Raw genomic sequence first — 17,551 nt, 5'->3', positions numbered from 1 at the left:
CCCATCTCTCCTAAAAATAGAAAATTAGCCAGGCGTGGTGCTGCATGCTTGTAATCCCACCTACTCGGGAGGCTGAGGCAGGAGAATCACTTGAACTCAGGAGGCGGAGGTTGCAGTGAGTGGAGATCACATCATTGCACGCCAGCCTGGGCACCAAGAGCAAAACTCCGTCAAAAAAAAAAAAAAAAAAAAAAAGAAGGAAAGATGGCTCACGCTTGTAATCCCAGCACTTTGGGAGGCCGACGTGGGTGGATCATTTGAAGTCAGGAGTTCAAGACCAGCTTGGCTAACATGGTGAGACCCCATCTCTACTAAAAATACAAAAATGAGCCAGCTGTGGTGGCGGGTGCCTGTAATCCCAGCTACTCAGGAGGCTGAGGTAGGAGAGTTGCTTGAACCTTGCAGGTGGAGGTTGCAGTGGGTCGAGATTATACTACTCCAGCCTGGGAGACAGAACGTGACTCTGTCTCAAAAAAAAAAAAAAAAAAAAGGGGTCTTTTTTGGATTGATAAGGAACCCCCTCCTTCTTCTTCCTCTTTTTTTTTTTTTTTTAAATTTTGAGACAGGGTCTCTCTCTGTCATTCAGGCTGGAGTGCAGTGGGGTGATCTCAGCTCACTGCAACCTCTACCTCCCGAGTTCAAGTGATTCTCTTACCTCAGCCTCTCTAGTAGCTGGGACTATAGGCGCTCACCACCAAGTCAGGCTAATTTTTGTAGTTTTTGGTAGAGATGGGGTTTCACCATGTTGGCCATGCTGGTCTGGAACTCCTGACCTCAAGTGATCCACTCACCTTGGCCTCCCATAGTGCTGGGATTACAGGTGTGAGCCACCGTGCCCGGCCAAGGACCCCCTTCTACCAGACAGAAGCCAAGATGCACAGACTGGGGGGCAGATTATCGGCTGGATTTGAGCCTTCACTCACATCTGTAGTCCAGGGACTAAATATATGTGTATATATATATATATATAAATATGATCGGGTGTGGTGGCTCATGCCTGCAATCCCAGCACTTTGGGAGGCCAAGGCAGGAGGATCACTTGAGCGCAGGAGTTCAGGACTGGCCTGTGCTACATAGGGAGACCCTGTCTCTGCAAAAAATTAACTGGGTGCAATGGCGTGCACCTGTAGTCCCAGCTACTTGGGAGGCTGAGGCAGGAGGATCGCTTGAGGCCAGGAGTTCGAGGCTGCAGTGAGCCATGATTGCACTACTGCACTCCAGTCTGGGTGACAGAACCAGACTCTCTCTTTCTCGCTTTCTCTCTCTCATCAGGTATATACATCAGAGGCTAGGAAGAGGGGAGAGGGGGATGAGGAAAAAATAAGAATTCAAATGTATTTATTTATTTATTATTTATTTATTTTTTCAGGAATTTAGCTTTTATTCAAAATTAAATAAGCAAAAGCAAACATTTTAAGAAATTTTTACAAATTACTTACAAAAAGTTAATAAAGACAGTCACAAATTTGCAACAAAAGTTTCTAGGGCAGCATGAATATAAACCATGTCACAGCATGGTCATCTAACTGTGATAAGAATAAGGCATAACTAACATTTGCACCGAGACCAGAATTAAAAACAAAAACAAACTTTAAAAGCTTAGTTCTATATTAAACTTCTTCTCTTCTCCCAGATACTTAATGGGTTTATACTATGCATTTTTTTTTAAAACACATCATGTCAAACTATAAATTACATAAATGGGCAGTTAATGTGAAAAGCCTCCTAAAATGTACAAACTAACTGGTACTGAACTGAGTTCTCCATTTACCTTTACGTACAACTAAATGTAAACCATATTTTCACAGTTTTGAGTGTTTTATGAATAGATGCACAGTACCATGTCAGGTTTACAATTGTTCCTGAAATCTGGCTCTAGGTTCCGCATCCAATGCCTGTCGGCCACTGTGATGCAAGTAGTTACATAAATAAGAAACTGTGTCATCATCAATGGTCAAGACAGTTCAGCAAGAGCAGTATTTCCAACAGAGAATGATCCTCAACACGATATTTTACATACTTGTGCAAATATAAGCATTAGGACAGATATATCTGAGGCAAATTCAATTTCCAAAAACTTGTATCGCTATTCTTGTAAACTTGGGCAACAAATGACCCTCAGCAAGTTCTGCTCTCTATGGCTTTTTTGTTTGTTTTAAAATTTTAAAGCCAGAGAAAATGCACACATGCTACCCAACCCCCACAAGCACACACGCACGCACACACACTCTCTCACAGAGTCCTCATTTCATTTTAGAGTATGGTACATAGTGCAACTTCACAATGTAGAGGTTTAACACACACTCAGTGCGTGTTTTTCCGTGCAAGTTCTTAGTGGTCTAAATCCTAGTTGAAGGTATTCATTTGCAGAACCACATGATTCAGGAGGTTGAAGGAAAAAGAAAAGTTTCATTACATTTCTGAAAACAGCACTAGATGTGCAAAGGCAGCGGAAAATCTGGCCATCGACGCAGCCAGATTAGGGTAATTTTAAAGGGAGATCCAAGCAGTTACTTAGATTGGTCTCTAGAAAAAAAGGTCAGTATATGCTGTATCTTTGTCAACCGTTCTTTCAAAGACTTCATTGACAAAACTGACAGCTGGTATCATGGACGTACAGGGAGAACTGCAAGAAGCCGCCAGGACCATGCGGGTCCATTAGGGGTTGCCTGAAGCTTTTCCTCCCTCTCGGGCATTGATCCAAAGTGCTGAATAATTTGGCTTCGAAATCTGTCTCTTAAATTCTGAAACCAGCTGCAGGCTTGAGAGTAAACCAAATCATGAAGCTCTCTGAGATTCTTAATCTCATCTTCATTCTCAACCTTAACATCTTCCAGATATTCAGTGTCGGCAGTGCAATATCCATCTTTCATTCCTCTTTTTAAAACCCTAAACCGCTTTCCTCCAACTGTATCAACCACCGACCTTCCATCAGGTAAGAAATGCACGTTTCTAATTTGTAACATACAACCATAATCTGCAAAACTATTTTGTATATCACTGACACACATGCCAAACTGTTTGGTTCCAGTCTGTATACTTCTTCGAATCATCAGTCTATATCTTGGCTCAAATACATGGAGAGGGCAAGGCACAGTGGGGTAGGCCATAGTACAAACAAATGTTGGAACATTCTTTGTCAAGTGTGAGAGTTCAGCAGTTTCTTCATCATATTTTTTTTCCTCTCAGACAGTTCATCAGGCAGATACTTCACTATTAATTCTTTCAACAGCTGTGTGACACAGTACCTCCTATCTGCTAGATACTCTTTTAAGCTTTCTTTGCAAAGAGGACAATATGGTGCATGATCTAAACAACGCTCAAGACAATTCTTACAGAATGAATGTCCGCAAGGGGTTGTTACTGGCTCAAAAAACAACCTCATGCAGACAGAACACTCGAAATCCGAGACATCGATGAATTCTTCTGGAATATCACCATAAGCTAAGGAAAACATATAGACTTCATTGGGAGTTTCTCCTTGTTTTTTAAGCTTATTTCTTCCATCTTCATTTACAATCACATCCTGTTCTAAAAGAGACAACTTTCTTTTCAGCAGAACACCTTTTTCTTGAACAGACAGAACAGGTTCTGAGGACACTCTTTTTAAACGGTCCTCTCTGGCAGGCGTTTCTGTTGAATGTATAGACTGTGCTGACTGAGCACGGTTTAAGCTTCCTTTGACGGGCTCTGAAGTGACCGCTGGTATTTCTTCACTCTGCTTTGGGCTAGGTTCACTGGGAGACTGAGACTCTTCCATCACTGAAGGAAAATCAAAAGCTCTGTTTTTAGTACATGGTAATGAACTCCAGGAAGATTCCTTCAGGCCTTCTTTTAAGTTTTCAGGTAATACTAAATCACATAAAATCTTTTGCACTTGCAGCTTTGCAGGTGCAAAATCTTCATCAAGGGCTAAGCACTGAAGAAAGAGTTGTAAGGGCATCATCACCTAAATAACCAGCATCATAGAGTACTTTTCCTTTCCTGAAGTAGACCTCAGGCCAATCTGGAAGTGGAAAAAGAACTGCATTTAAATCTTCTATGGCTGCTTGAAACTCTTGGAAACCAGCATATGATTCCGCTCTGTACATTTTTACGATCAAGTCCCTGGGCTCTGCTCGTAGCGCCTCGCAGGGGGCGGCCAGGGCCTCCCGGTAGCGCCCCTGGTGCAGCAGCTCCCCGAGTCTGCCAGCCGCCCGGGCCCGCTCGCACTGGCCCAGGAACCACTTCTCCGCCAGGTGGTTGAGGACGAAGCTGGGTCTGAAGTCTGAGGCGGCGATGGCGGCGGCCAGAGGCGGCGGCCGCGGGGCGGTCCCTTCAGCATCGGTGGCACTGGCGGTGGGGGGCGGCAGCCGGTCCCGGCAGAGGCGGCAGCGGGCGCGGAGTTCCCTCCGCAGGCAGCGGCGGCAGTAGCTGTGGCCACAGGGCACGGCACCGGCTCGCTCAGGCAGCCCAGGCAGCCCAGGCATCTGAGGAGCCCGCAGGCGCCGCCGTCCGCGCCCGCAGCCGGGGCCGCGCTCCAGCTCAGCCCGTGGCGGAGCCGGTAGTTGAACACCAGGCAGTCCACCAGGGCGCCCAGGCACTCGGGCCTGGCCGGGGCCCCGCGGCGCAGCGCCGCCGCGAACGTCTCCAGCGCGCCCTTCAGGTGGCCGCCCAGCGCCAGCAGCTCCCCCAGGCGGAGCAGCAGGTCCCAGCGCTCCGACTCCGCGGCCGCGCGCTCCAGCCGAAGGCCGCTGCCGCCGCCCACTTCCCAGAACCGGCCTCGGCCCTGCGGCGCCGGGGGCCATCTCCCGACTGCCTCCCGGGGAACTCCTCGCCACCGCCGGAGAGGACATGGCCCGCGGAGGGCTGCGCTGCCGCCGCCCGCCGCCACGGTCCCGAAGCCTCCCGGGCGCGCGGCTCCGCAAGCTGCCCCTACAAAGGTATTTATGATCACTGAACTGAATCCTTAATAATGTAAAAAAAAAAAAAAAAAAAAAAAAAAAAAGGTAAACCATATGTACACATTTTACACATATAATTTAAAGTTATATTTATATATAATTTGCATACATGGTATATTGATATATCTAAAGCTGGAAAAATGTTATTCTCCCAAGCAGCAACTTGCCTTTGTCGTAACTACTTTGGCAGTTGAACTTGACTGTGCCCATGTAATTGTATTGATGGTCTTTATTCATTGCATAACCTGCAATGACACAGGGATGTTTACATCAATCAAGTATGCTTGATTATGGAGCAGTGTCCTAGGAGCCCCCAGAGGCGGTAATCCATGCTACACACATCATACTACCTTTCTAAATTCTAAATTTTTTTTTTTTTGAGACAGAGTCTTGCTCTGTCACCCAGGCTGGAGTGCAATGGTGCAATCTCAGCTCATTGCAACCTCCGCCTCCCGGGTTCAAAAGATTCTCCTGCTTCAGTCTCCCAAGTAACTGGGATTATAGGCATCCAACACCACGCCCGGCTAATTTTTTTTTTTTTTTAAATCTTTGCTAGAGATGGGGTTTCGCCATGTTGGCCAGGCTGGTCTCGAACTCCTGACCTCAAGTGATCCACCCATCTCGGCTTCCCAAAGTGCTGGGATTACAGGCGTGAGCCACCACGCCTGGCCTCTAAATTCTAGATCTCCAAATCTGGCTTCTAGGGTTTGGGATCAGGGAGTGCGGATTTGTCCAAGGGCATGGAGTGGGAACCAAGACCGCATGTTTACAAGAGGTCAGATGTCAGGAAGTAGAGGTATGCCCACACCACTGAGGCAGGTGCCCCCCTTTCAGGGGGTATTTCTGTTCAGGGGATCCCCATTCTGAGGTTTCCCAGCAGGGGATACTTTTCAAGTCGACTTTCCTGACGGTCGCATTGTGTCGTTGTGCATCTCAGCTTTGTCTTGCTGCCCACAATCTCTGGTTTGGTCTGCACAGGAAACCCCCGGTGCCCAAGATCAGGATGGAGATGAGGGCCTTAGTTGGGATCCTTGCGGTATCTCAGTGGGGTGAGACGCTTCAGTGGGGAAAGCAGAGTGGAAAACCCAGCACCTTCCACCAGCAACTCTTGTGAATATGTGTGTGTTGGAGTTATGTGGCCAGGAAGGAGTGGAGATGGATAGTGTGGTCTGCAGAGGATGCATTTTGGAGCTGACAGAGCTTAGTTTGAGCCCTGGTTCTGCCAGTGCTGGCTAGGCTGTGCACCCCCAGGCAAGGGTCTTCACCTCTCTGTGCTGGTGTCTTCAATTATAAACCTGGAAAATAATTCTCATAGGCTCTTGGGAGATTTATTTATTTATTTGTTTATTCAGAGAGAAATTCTCGCTGTTATCTCCCAGACTGGAGTGCAGTGGCATGATCTCAGGTCAGTACAACCTCTGCCTACCAGGTTCAAGTGATTCTCTTGCCTCAGCCTCCCGAATAGCTGGAATTACAGGCGCCCGCCACCATGGCTGGCTAATTTTTATATTTTTAGTAGAGATGGGGTTTCGCCATGTTTGCCAGGCTGGTCTCGAACTCCTGACCTCAGGTGATCCGCCCACCTTGGCCTCCCAAAGTGCTGGGATTACAGGCATGAGCCACCACATCTGGTGCTCTTGGAAGTTTTAAATGAGCTAACAGTTTCAATTATACAGTGGCTGACATCGGATTTCATATGTGAAATCTGTTATTATTATTATTATTTGAAACAGGGTCTTGTGCTGTTGCTCAGGCTGTAGTACAGTGGTGCAATCTTGGCTCACTGCAACCTCTGCCTCCAGGGTTCAAGCGATTCTCCTGCCTCACTCTTCCAGGTATCTGGGATTTTTTGTATTTTTAGTACAGACGGGGTTTCACCGTGTTAGCCAGGATGGTCTAGATTGCCTGACCTCGTGATCCACCCATCTCGGCCTTCCAAAGTGCTGGGATTACAGGCGTGAGCCACTGCACCTGGCCAATGCCTGACCTGTTTTTTTTTTTTTTTTTTAATTTTGAGATGGAGTCTCATTCTGTTGCCCAGGCTGTAGCACAGTGGCGTGATCTTGGCTCACTGCAACCTCCGCCTCCTGGGTTGAAGCAATTCTCCTGCCTGAGCCTCCTGAGTAGCTGGGATTACAGGTGTGAGCCACTGTGCCTGGCCAAGAACCACCTTCTTCTACCAGACAGAAGCCAAGGTGCACAGACTGGGGGCAGATTATGGGCTAGATTTGAGCCTTCACTCACATCTTTAGTCCAGGGACTAAATATATGTATATATATATAAATATGATTGGGTGTGGTGGCTCATGCCTGCAATCCCAGCACTTTGGGAGGCCGAGGCAGGAGGATCACTTGAGTGCAGGAGTTCAGGACTGGCCTGTGCTACATAGGGAGACCCTATCTCTGCAAAAAATTAACTGGGTGCAATGGCGTGCACTTGTAGTCCCAGCTACTTGGGAGGCTGAGGCGGGAGGATCGCTTGAGGCCAGGAGTTCGAGGCTGCAGTGAGCCATGATTGCACTACTGCACTCCAGTCTGGGTGACAGAACCAGACTCTCTCTCTTTCTCTCTCTCTCTCATCAGATATATATATCAGAGGCTAGGAAGAGGGGAGAGGGGGATGAGGAAAAAATAAGAATACAGATGTATTTATTATCACTGAACTGTATCCTTAATAATGTAAAAAAAAAAGGTAAACCATATATACACATTTTACACATATAATTTAAAATTGTATGTAATTTGCATACATGGTATATTGATATATCTAAAGCTGGAAAAATGTTAATCTCCCAAGCAGAAACTTGCCTTTGTCGTAACTACTTTGGCAGTTGAACTTGACTGTGCCCATGTAATTGTATTGATGGTCTTTATTCATTGCATAACCTGCAATGACACAGGGATGTTTACATCAATCAAGTATGCTTGATTATGGAGGGGTGTCCTGGGAGCCCCCAGAGGCGGTAATCCATGCTACACACATCATACTACCTTTCTAAATTCTAATTTTTTTTTTTTTTTTTTTTGAGACAGAGTCTTGCTCTATCGCCCAGGCTGGAGTGCAATGGGGGGATCTCAGCTCATTGCAACCTCTGCCTCCCGGGTTCAAGAGATTCTCCTGCTTCAGTCTCCCAAGTAGCTGGGATTATAGGCATCCACCACCATGCCCAGCTAATTCTTTTTTTTAAAAAAAATCTTTAGTAGAGACAGGGTTTCACCATATTGGCAAGGCTGGTCTCGAACTCCTGACCTCAAGTGATCCACCCATCTCGGCTTCCCAAAGTGCTGGGATTACAGGCATGAGCCACCACGCCTGGCCTCTAAATTCTAGATCTCCAAATTTGGCTTCTAGGGTTTGGGATCAGGGAGTGCGGATTTGTCCGAGGGCATAGGGTAGGAACAAAGACTGCATGTTTACAAGAGGTCAGATGTCAGGAAGCAGAGGTATGCCCACACCACTGAGGTAGGTGTGCCCCTTTCAGGGGGGATTTCTGTTCAGGGGATCCCCATTCTGAGGTTTCCCAGCAGGGGATACTTTTCAGGTCGACTTTCCTGACGGTCACATCTTGTTGTGGTGCATCTCAGCTTTGTCTTGCTACCCACAATCTCTGGCTTGGTCTGCTCAGGAAATCTCTGGTGCCCGAGATGGGGATGGAGATGAGGGCCTTAGTTGGGCTCGTCATGGTATCTCAAGGGGGTGAGATGCCTGGGTGGGGAAAGCAGAGTGGAAAACCCTCTGAGAATTCTCGCTTTTATCTCCCAAGCTGGAGTGCAGTGGCGCAAATCTCAGGTCACTGCAACCTCTGCCTCCCGGGTTCAAGCGATTCTCTTGCCTCAGCCTCCCGAGTAGCTGGGATTACAGCCACCTGCCACCACGGCCAGCTAATTTTTGTATTTTTTGGTAGAGATGGTGCTTCACCATGTTTGCCAGGCTGGTCTCGAACTCCTGACCTCAGGTGATCCACCTGCCTCGGCCTCCCAAAGTGCTGGGATTACAGATGTGAGTCACTGTGCCCGGTGCTCTTGGGAGTTTTAAATGAGCTAACAGTTTCAATTGTACAGTGGCTGACATCGGATTTCATATGTGAAATCTGTTATTATTACTAACATCATCATTATTGTTATTATTTGAAACAGGGTCTTGTGCTGTTGCTCAGGTTGGAGTGTGGTGGTGCGATCTTGGCTGACTGCAACCTCCACCTCCTGGGTTCAAGCGATTCTCCTGCCTCACTCTCCCAGGTAGCTGGGATTACAGGTGTGAGCTACCACACCTGGCTAATTTCTGTAATTTTAGCAGTGACAAGGTTTCACCCTGTTGGCCAGGCTGATCTCGAACTCCTGACCTCAGGTGACCTGCCTGTCTTGCCCAGGCTGTAGCACAGTGGCGTGGTCTTGGCTCACTGCAACCTCCACCTCCCGGGTTGAAGGAATTCTCCTGCCTCAGGCTTCCGAGTAGCTGGGATTACAGGTGCCCCGCCACCATGCCTGGCTAATTTTTGTATTTTTAGTAGAGATGGGATTTCACCATGTTTGCCAGGCTGGTCTTGAACTCCTGACCTCAAATGATCCACCCGCCATGGCCTCCCAAAGTACTGGGATGACAGGCATGAGTCACTGAGCCCGCCTCAAACTGTATTTTTCCTCTGCTGTAACACCAAAACCACTACCACCACTACCACCGGAATCATCAATACAGAAGAAGTCTATTGTGACCAAATGTGTGGGTTTTTTTTTTTTTTCCCCACACACCCAGCAGCTGACACCAGTTGAGTGTCTTACAATTCAATTCCAACATCATCTACCTGGAGATGGTGTCAGATTGCACAGACTGGGGGCTCAGTCCCCAAGAGTGACCCCCACTCCCCCAGACACCAGTTGCAAGTCTGGGCTTCCGGAAGGTTTTGTTTGTTTGTTTTTTTAGATGGAGTGTTGCTCTGTCACCCAGGCTGGAGAGCAGTGGCACAATCTCGGCTCACTGCAACCTCTGCCTCCCAGGTTCAAGAAATTCTCCTGCCTCAGCCTCCCACGTAGCTGGGACTACAGGCACCTGCCACCACGCCCGGCTAATTTTTGTATTTTTAGTAGAGATGAGGTTTCACCATGTTGGCCAGGATGGTCTCGATCTCTTGACCTTGTGATCTGCCCGCCTCGGCCTCCCAAAGTGCTGGGATTGCAGGCGTGAGCCACCACGCCTGGCCTGGAGCTTTTGACTGATTGGCTTCAAGTTGGGGTTCCCACGACCCCTTGTTTGAGTTTGATCAATTGGCTGGAGCGGCTTACAGAACTCAGGGAAATACTTATGTTCACTGGTTTATTATAAATGATGTTACTAGGGATATAGATGAAGAGATGTATAGGGTGAGGTATGGGGGAAGTGGGATGGATCTTTCATGCCCTCCCTGGATGTACCACCCTCTGAGATCCTCCCGTGTTCAGTTAACTGGAAGGTCTCTGAACCCAGTCTTTTGGGGTTTCCATGGAGACGTCATTACATAGGTAGGATTGATTAAACCATTGGCCATTGGGGATCAACTTGACCTTCAGCTCCTCTCTCCTTCCCCTGAAACTTGAGGGCTGGGACTGAAAGTCCCAACGCTCTAATCCTGCCTTGGTCCTTTCTGGTGACCAGCCCCACCTTGAACCTATCAGACAAAAGATACACAAAAGACAGCATTTTGGAGATCTCAAGGATTTTAGTAGTTCTGAGCCAGGAACCATGGACGAAAGACTGTGTATATAATAATGCCACAAACAGGGTAGACGGTGGAGGCATTTGTGGACTTGGGGGACCTGATCACAGGTCACTTTGAGTTGTGCGGGATTTCTAGATGTCTTTGAGGGACTTTGACCTGGATGGCCAAGGGGGAGTGTTGAATCCATTCTGTAGCTATGCAAGCTGTTTGCCTGGAATGCACATTTGAGCGTTGTTGCTATATTTTCTATAATCCAAGTTTTAGGGGCAGGATGAATCTCTTACACAGATAAAGGTGTAGAAGAGAGGAGGGTCTAAGCTCACAAGAAACTCTGATATATAACAGAAAGTATATATATATATATGAGATGGGGTTTCACCATGTGCCGAGAAACTTAGATATACAACAGAAAGCCTATATATGTATATGAGATTGGGTTTCACTGTGTGTGTGTGTATATATACGTATACATATATGCGTGTGTGCATATATATATATATATATGTAGTGTCTGTAAGTCAGGTGTTCAGCATATTTGGAGGTTTGGAGGAGTGACCAGACAGGAAAGAAAAAAATTAAGTTTCGAGAAATGTGTTTCAAGAAGGAAGTGGTAGTCAGTGGTGTCTGATTCAACTTCTGAGAGTCTGTTAGGATGAGAAGCTGAGGCAGGAAGGGAGGCAGGCACCATGTCCCGCCATGAAGTTGGCAAGAATCCTCTGAAACAGGCCAGGGAGATGAATGAAGAAGACAGGGCTTTGAGGCAAAAACGATGTCCCCATCTACACAGTGTTTAGCTCCCATTTATGCCAAGACCAGCTTGGCTGGGGAGACCCTAACCCAGTGGTGCTAGAGGAATTAAAGACACACACAGAAATATAGAGTGTGGAGTGGGAAATCAGGGGTCTCATAGCCTTCAGAGCTGAGAGCCTCGAACAGAGATTTACCCACATATTTATTAACAGCAAGCCAGTGATAACCACTGTTCCTATAGATTATAGATTAACCAAGAGTATTCCTTATGGGAAACAAAGGGATGGGCCGAAATAAAGGGATGGGTTTGGTTAGTTATCTGCAGCAGAAGCATGTCCTTAAGGCACAGATCGCTCATGCTATTGTTTGTGGTTTAAGAACGCCTTTAACACATATATACCTGTACCCTAGAACTTAATTAAAAAAAAAAAAAAAAGAACGCCTTTAAGTGGTTTTCTGTCCTTAAAGAACACCTAGTGGGCCAGGTGTTCCTTGCCGTCATTCTGGTAAACCCACAACCTTCCAGTGTGGGCGTCATGGCCATCGTGAACATGTCACAGAGCTGCAGAGATTTTGTTTAGGGCCAGTTTTGAGGCCAGTTTATGGCCAGATTTTGGGGGGCCTGTTCCCAACACATTTATAAGTGAGAGCATGCAGTATTTGACTCTCTGTTTATGAGTCGTTTCACTTAAAGATAACGGTCTCCAGCTTCACACCATGTTGCTGTAAAAGACAGGATTTCATTTTTTTTTTTTTCAGACAGAGTCTTATTTTGTTGCCCAGGCTGGAGTGTAGTAATGTGGTCACATAGCTCACAAACTCCTGCCTCAAACTCCTGGGCTCAAGCGATCCTCCTGCCTCAGCCTCCGGTGTAGCTAGGGCTGCAGGAGCGAGCCACTGGGGCTGGCTAAATTTAAAATTAACTAATTACTCGATTTGTGAGATAGGGTGTTGCTGTGTTGCCCAGGCTGGAGTACAGAGGTGTGATCACGGCTCCCTGCAGCCTTGACCTGCTAGGCTCAAGGAATCCTCCTATCTCAGCCTTCTAGGTGGCTGGTACTACAGGGGTGCACCACCATGCCTAGCTAATATAGATTTTTTTTTTTTTTGTAGAGACAGAGTCTTCCTATGTTGCCCAGGCTGGTTTAGAACTCCTGAGCTCAGGCGATCTGCCCGCCTTGCCCTCCCAAAGAGTTGGAATTACAGTTGTGAGACACTGCACCCAGGCTAAATTTATTTTTGTTTTATATTTCTATTTAATATTTGAGGTTGAATACGATGCATAGAAATACAAGTGAAGTAAATCATTTTAAAGAATAAAGGCGGGGCATGGTGGCTCATGTCTGTAATACAGCACTTTGGGAGGCCAAGGTGGGTGGATCACTTGAGGCCAGAAGTTCAAGACCAGCCTGGCCAACATGGTGAAATCTTATCTCTACCAAAAATATGAAAAATTAGCTGGGCATGGTGGCATGTGCTTGAAGTCCCAGCTACTCAGGAGGTTGAGGCATGAGAATCGCTTGAGCCCGGGAGGCAGAGATTGAAGTGAGCCAAGATTGCACCACTGCACTCCAGCCTGGGTGACAGAGCCAGACTCTGTCTCCAAAAAGAAAGAATAAAAATGTAAAAAATAATACTTAATATGATATACATTTATACATATATTATTTATATTTTATATTATATATATTTTATTTTATTTTTTACTTTTATTTTTCCAATATACACACTTTTAAAAAGTATACCACTGTCACTTGGGAAAAAGTAATTTATTTGCATTGCTAATTTTTTTCTACTGCAGTATTTTTCTACTGCAGTATTAGCACTTCATATAGGCACCACTCTTCCATTTCCTACTTACATTCATTTGGGCTATTGTTACAAATACAGTATGCAATTGAAAAAAACTAATGGGGGGCCCAGCGTGGTGGCTCAGGCCCGTAATCCCAGCACTTCTGGAGGCCGAGGTGGGCAATCTCCTGAGGTCAGGAGTTGGAGACCAGCCCGGCCAACATGGTGAAACTCTGTCTCTAAAAAATACAAAACTTATCTGGCATGGTGGTATGCGCCTGTAGTCCCAGCTACTCGGGAAGCTAAGGCACAAGAATTGTTTGAACCTGAGAGGCAGAGGCTGCAGTGAGCCGAGATTGCACCACTGCACTCCAGCCTGGGTGACAGAGCCAGACCCTGTCTCAACAAACAAACAAACAAACAAAATAAAAACAAAAACAAAAGAACCCAAAAAACAAACTAACGGGGAAGTGAAGCTTTATTTATTTTTTTCCTCTTTAGTGCTTCTCAATATCATGTAAGTGGAAATTTATATGGACATATTCTGTACATATCTTTTTTTTTTTTTTTTTTGAGATGGAGTCTTGCTCTGTCGCCCAGGCTGGAGTGCAGTGGCGCAATCTTGGCTCACTGCAACCTCCGCCTCCCGGGTTCACGCCACTCTCCTGCCTCAGCCTCCTGAGTAGCTGGGACTATGGGTGCCCGCCACCACGCCCGGCTAAGCTTTTTTTTAATTTTTAGTAGAGATGGGGTTTCAATGTGTTAGCCAGGATGGTCTCGATCTCCTGACCTTGTGATTCGCCCGCCTCGGCCTCTCAAAGTGCTGGAATTACAGGTGTGAGCCACCGCGCCCGCCTCTGTACATATCTTGAAGGGTAGAGATTACACCGATAAAGCCAAAATAACTGTGCAAGGCCGGGTGCAGTGGCTCATGCCTGTTATCCCAACACTTTGGGAGGCTGAGGTGGGTGGATCACCTGAGGTCAGGAGTTTGAGACCAGCCTGGGCACCATGGCAAAACCCCGTCTCTACAAAAAATATAAAAATTAGCCAGGTGTTGGTGGTACACACTTGTAATCCCAGCTACTCAGAGGCTGAGGTAGGAGAATTACTTGAATCCAGGAGGCGGAGGTTGCAGTGAGCTAAGATTGTGCCACTGCACTCCAGCCTGGGCAACAGAGCGAGACTCTGTCTCAATTTTTTTTTTTCCACAAATACAATACAGAAAACAGAAACTACAGATGATGTGGCTGGGTACTGTGGCTCATGCCTATAATCCCTGCCCTTTGAGAGGCTGAGGTGGGAGGATTGCTTGAGCTCAGTTCAAGACCAACCTGGGCAACCTAGTGCCCCACCTCTGGGGCCCAGGTCTGCAAAATATTAAAAAGTTACCAGGCATGGTGGTGCACGCCTGTAGTCTCAGCTACTATGTAGGCTGAAGTGGGAGGATCACTTGAGCCTGGGAGGTCGAGGCTGAAATGAGCCATGATTGTGCCACTGCGCTCCAGCCTGGTCAACAGAGTGAGACCCTGTCTCAAAAAACAAAAACAAAAACAAAAAACAAACAAACAAAAAACCAAAGCATTTAATTTGACTGAAAAGCTCTGTAAATGGAGAAGCTATACTCAGAATGTTCTTTAGTTACCTCTCTCTCAAATATCAAGGGTGCACTGAGTTCATGGCAGAAATCACGTGTGAATTAGTTCCAATGGCATACAAACAAATGGAAACGCTAAATGAAAAGCTGCCTTCCTCAAAGTGTAGTGAGACCTCACAACCGCTCTAACTGTAATCTCAGTCACCAAGACAGAGGACACACTGAACATTTACTTCTGCATTACAAATGTGGCTCTGGCACACCTGTTATCTATCCAAATCATTAACTTTCTTTGCCTTTCTAGAAAAAGGCCTATTATTGAACATTAACCATATTCTAAGTTTAAATGTAATTCATTTCTTAAAAACCACTGTCTTTGAACAGATAAAAATGACTTACACAGACCAGGTGTGGTGGCTCACGACTGTAATCCCAGTATTTTGGGAGGCCAAGGTGGGTGGATTGCCTGAGCTCAGAAGTTTGAGACCAGCCTGGGCAACACAGTGAAACCCCATCTCTACTAAAATACGAAAAGCCGGGCATGGCCGCGTGTGCCTGTAATCCCAGCTACTCGGGAGGCTGAGACAGGAGAATCGCTTGAATCTGGAAGGCAGAGGTTGCAGTGAGCCAAAATTGCGCCACTGCACTCCAGCCCAGGTGACAGAGCAAGACTCCCTCTCAAAAAAAAAAAAAAAGAAAAGAAAGAAAAAACAAAAGGCTTACATAATACTGTTACAGAACCTTTAGGGTGTCACTTTCCTGGTCAGAAACATCTGTGGCTCCAGGCACCTTCGCCGGAGTTCTTGTCTTGCATCCAGGAAAAATGAGGTACATAGGCAAGTAGAGGGTGAAGAAGATGAAGAGGAGCTTTATTGAGTGTTAGAGCAGCTCCGAGAAGATTCACAGTGGGCAGCTCCTCTTGGTAGGCAGGTCGTCCCACTGAGTGTTCAGCTCTCAGCAGAGCGGAGACCTCAGACAGGGTAGTTCCTCTCTGGTCCTCCTGGTAGCTGCAGGTCTCAGCAGAGAGGAGGCCTTGGAGAGGGTGGCTTCTCTTTGCCCAGCAGGTCATCCCATCCTTACTGCAGCTTTCAGTAGAGAGGGTAGCTCCTTTCTGCAGCTGGTCATCCCAATGTCTCTCTTTTTCTCTGCCCTGCTCTGGCTGAGCCTGGGGCTTTTATGGACTGCAGAGGGGATGCAGTGTGTGCCAACTGGTCCATCGACAGCCGTGGGTGGGCCTGGAAAAGGCATCAGAAGTTCCCACTCTGGTCCACAGGTCTGGCGGCCCTCAGCCTTAAGGCCCTCCCTGGCCTGAAGGTGGGGTCTTAGCGGGGACTTGCTCCCTTCTGCCAGGAACCAAACTGACTCCTGCTGCTGTTCGTGGCCCCAGGTTGGGCCCTGACTTTGCTCCAAGATCAGAGCGGGTGCTGAGAGCAGGGAGAAACCAGGCAGTGGGAGCAGGTGCTTTGGAGCCTGCAAGGGCAGGGGGGCCTCCCTGGCCTCCCAAGAGCAGAGGGAGGCTTGAATCTGTGGCCACAACTTGGGCGGCTGCAGAAGCCCAGGATGCAGCCTCAGGTGCGCCCCCTTGCAGACTGGGGCGGGGATTCCTGAACCTTGCTGGGCCTGGGCTGGCGTCCAGGGCAGGGCAATATCACCAGGAACTGCCCCTGTTGCCCCAGCACTCAGGGGCAGCCTCGGGGGAGATGATCCTGGCCCCGGTCTGGCCATGGGGAGTGGCAGGCTTGACGGTCGCCCTGATGTGGGATGAACCCCAGGAACGCGGCTGGGAGGCCCTGCACAGAGCCTCCTCCTGAGGCCCAGGATCCTTGAACCCTCTGTGGGGTGGGTGCAGTGGCTGCGCTGCTGGCTAGTCCCCAAAGAGGGCGCTGCTCCCTCTTCCTGCCCCTGCCCGTAAAGCACGCCTCGGCTCCACATCGGGGCCCCTCTCTGCCAGACCCTGCTGCTCCAGTGCTGTGCTGAGGGCTGTGGGCTGCGGGCTGCATGGTGGGGGAGCTGTCAGCCTCCTCCCTGGGCCCTGCCTATAGCAGCTGGTGTGATGCCAGCAGCCAGACAGCCCACTACAGCCATCAATACCACAGGAGTTTTCACAAGAAGCTTGTCAAACTTTCCCTTGTGGAAAAAATTAGTCTGTGGCCAGGCGTGGCGGGGCCGGCCCTCCCAGGAGGTTATCATGACGTAATCTGCCAATTTGATAAATCTCTGCCTCATGGAGTCACAAACATTCTTCTCTAGGGGAGAAGTTCTCCATGATTCCATACACCTAAATTTAAAAAAATTTGACCTGGGGCCAGGCGCAGTGGCTCACGCCTGTAATCCCAGCACCTTGGGAAGCCAAGGCGGATGGATCACCTGAGGTCAGGAGTTTGAGACCAGCCTGGCCAACATGGTGAAACCCAGATCTCTACTAAGAATACAAAAATTAGCTGGGCGTGGTGGCACGTGCCTGTAATTCCAGCTACCCAGGAGGCTGAGGCAGCAGAATCGCTGGAACCTGGGATGTGGAGGTTGCAGTGAGCCAAGATCACACCACGGCACTCCAGCCTGGGTGACAGAGCAAGACCTCAGACGGTGGAGGGTTGGGGGAGGAAGAGAATCAGGAAAAATAACGAATGGGTACTAGGCTTAGTACCTGGGTGTGGGAAGCAAGCGACCCAGGTGTCGAGGCAAGAGCTGGAGGGCACGAGCTGTTCCGGTATAATGAAATATATAAAATAAGAATAGTTATACTAGATATAGATCATAGATTTGATTATATATGA

The 17,551-nt window shown here is 47.8% G+C and overlaps 1 pseudogene across 1 annotated transcript; it reads right to left on the bottom strand.

The window, feature by feature from the left end:
• Nucleotides 1-1,670: 1,670 nt before the first annotated feature.
• On the bottom strand, nt 1,671-4,916 carry LOC117075631 (annotated as a pseudogene). Its single transcript, XR_004434070.1, has one exon. The product of XR_004434070.1 is annotated as an LON peptidase N-terminal domain and RING finger protein 1-like (transcript).
• Between the last annotated feature and the right edge of the window lie 12,635 nt (nt 4,917-17,551).

Source organism: Trachypithecus francoisi, unplaced genomic scaffold (assembly GCF_009764315.1).
Source record: "Trachypithecus francoisi isolate TF-2019V2 unplaced genomic scaffold, Tfra_2.0 Lachesis_group5, whole genome shotgun sequence".
Classification (NCBI taxonomy): domain Eukaryota; kingdom Metazoa; phylum Chordata; class Mammalia; order Primates; family Cercopithecidae; genus Trachypithecus; species Trachypithecus francoisi.
The sequence above is the reverse complement of the archived record's forward strand: the minus strand, read 5'-3'. Positions and strand labels throughout refer to the sequence as shown.